We start from the raw sequence: 2,658 nt of genomic DNA on the forward strand, positions 1-2,658 counted from the left end.
ATGAATCTTCAATTTGACACCATCCATCAATTGTGTTTTACAAAGTTCAAAGCAAGTATAAAACATCCATGATTTATGTACTGTCAATACAGTTTGGGCCTAGATGTATTATTGAGATCCACCTCAAGAGGCTGAAGAAATTTGGCTTGGTCCCAAAGACCTTTTTATTTATTTATTTATTTATTTAACCGTTATTTTACAAGGTAAGTTGACTGAGAACACGTTCTCATTTGCAGCAACGACCTGGGGAATAGTTACAGGGGAGAGGAGGGGGATGAATGAGCCAATTGGAAACTGGGGATTATTAGGTGACCATGATGGTTTGAGGGCCAGATTGGGAATTTAGCCAGGACACCGGGGTTAACACCCCTACTCTTACGATAAGTGCCATGGGATCTTTAATGACCTCAGAGAGTCAGGACACCCGTTTAACGTCCCATCCGAAAGACGGCACCCTATACAGGACAGTGTCCCCAATCACTGCCCTGGGGCATTGGAATATTTTTTAGACCAGAGGAAAGAGTGCCTCCTACTGGCCCTCCAACACCACTTCCAGCAGCATCTGGTCTCCCATCCAGGGACTGACCAGGACCAACCCTGCTTAGCTTCAGAAGCAAGCCAGCAGTGGTATGCAGGGTGGTATGCTGCTACCTTCATAAACCTACAGATGCACCATTGAGAGCATCCTTTCAGACTGTATCACCACCTGGTACTGCTATTGCACCGTCTGCAACCGCAGGGCTCTCTAGAGGGTGGTGCGGTTAGCCCAACGTATTTCCGGGGGCACCCTTGCCTGGCCTCCAGGACATTTACAGCACCGGTGTCACAGAAAGGCCAAGAAGAATATCAAGGACCTCAGCCACCCGAGACATGGCCTGTTCACTCGCTACTATCTAGAAGGTGGAGATATTACAGGTGCATCAAAGCAGGGAACGAGAGACTGAAAAACTGCTTTTATCTCCAGGCCATCAGACTGTCCCCACTAGACTGCCTCCGCCCAGTAACCTGCCCTGAACTTAGTCACTGTTACTAGCCCGGCTACCATGTCAGAGCCGTGTGTATAGGTGGCAGGGAAGTCAGGCGCAGGAGAGTTAAACTGAGTGTAAATGGAGACTTTTAATAAATGTCCACTTAACAATGCTCCAAACACGAAAATGTACATACATAAAATAAACATGGGTACGAGGACCCGTCGCGCAGCTATACACCAAGAAACAACACTTGACATAAAACAATCTCTGACAAAGACATGAGGGGAAACAGAGGGTTAAATACACAAGAGGTAATGGATGGGATTGAAAACAGGTGTGTGGGAAGACAAAAGCAATGGAAAATGAAAAATGGATCGATGATGGCTAGAAGACCGGTGACGTCGACCGCCGAACAAGGAGAGGCAACGACTTCGGCAGAAGTCGTGACATACCACCCGATACTCTACCCTGCACCTTAGTGACTGCTGCCCTAGTCATTGAACACTGGTCACTTTAATAATGTGTACATACAGTTTTACCCACTTTATATGTATGTAATGTATTCTAGTCAAGGCTCATCCTATATAACTACTGCTGTACACACCTTTTCTATTCACATACTGCCCATACTGTCTATTTATACCATCATATACATATATATTTATTCCGGACTCTGACATTGGTCGTTCTGATATTTCTTAATTCCTTTCTTTTTATTTTTTGGATGTGTGTGTATTGTTTTGTATTGTTAGGTATTACAGCCCTGATGAAGCTAGGAACACAAGCATTTCGCTACACCTGCGATAACATCTGCAAAATATGTGTACGTGACATGACCAATAAAATTTGATTTGAGGATGTATCATGCTGACTTTGTACTGTCAACACAGCTAGGATCCTTCTAGCTCTACAGACGCATAACATACATCATGAAGGTATTATGCTTGCTTTGTTCTTTGTAAAACACCATTGATGGATGGGGTCAAATTAACCTCCCCCTTTATTTCCAGGACCTACTTGGCAAAGCAGAGCCAGACTTTCCAACAGGAGTTTTGGGAACAGCAGCATACCAAGAGACAGACAGCCCATAGACGTGGACCAAGAGGATGTCTCTCCATCAAAGCATATGGATGCTACAAGTGATCAGGTAAGTTCCAATTTCAACAGACGATTTTAGACTGTCACAGACTTATATCTGTTTTAGTCTCCCACACCAGACACTTCCGCCTGAGGATGAGGTTATGTCTGTATAGACGCGTATGTCAACACATTATAACTAGTGATGTAGTGGTAAAAAAAATATGCTTGGTAAACTCTTATTGCCGTACAGAGTGAGTAAAGTAACACTCTCTATACTTTCAATGCATTTTTGCGCCAAAGGTTTGTAAAGGCATGTGTAAAATATAGAAGGTGGAGTTTACCCTCCACTACACCACTGGTTATAACACAATAACAACAAGACAACTACTATGAATTTCACTAAATCCCATGTCATGCCCATATATCCATTCAGTAGATAGTGTATACTCTGTCTCACTCATCTCTCCCACTTAACCCCATCAGCAGTCAGCAGAGAGAGAGGAAGGGCATAATCATGGTAACAGTCTGATGTTTAGGCATGTAGAAAGCATATGCTCTGTTTCACTCATCTCTCCCACTTAACCCCAGCAGACAGAGGAAGGGCAAC

At 43.8% G+C, this 2,658-nt stretch overlaps 1 protein-coding gene across 2 annotated transcripts in view; it reads left to right on the top strand.

The window, feature by feature from the left end:
- The window catches only part of LOC129845363 (zinc finger protein 777-like), a 61,915-nt gene extending 59,257 nt beyond the window's left edge, over positions 1-2,658 (top strand). The window contains exons 5-6 of one of the 2 annotated variants that reach the window (XR_008758039.1): positions 1,982-2,118; positions 2,640-2,658. The gene's annotated coding sequence lies outside the window, so the exon portion shown is untranslated. Of the gene's footprint in view, positions 1-1,981; positions 2,119-2,534; positions 2,575-2,639 lie in introns of those variants that run through there. The other variant, XR_008758038.1, reaches the window with a different exon arrangement.

The sequence above is a fragment of the Salvelinus fontinalis genome, unplaced genomic scaffold (assembly GCF_029448725.1).
Source record: "Salvelinus fontinalis isolate EN_2023a unplaced genomic scaffold, ASM2944872v1 scaffold_0285, whole genome shotgun sequence".
Taxonomy (NCBI): domain Eukaryota; kingdom Metazoa; phylum Chordata; class Actinopteri; order Salmoniformes; family Salmonidae; genus Salvelinus; species Salvelinus fontinalis.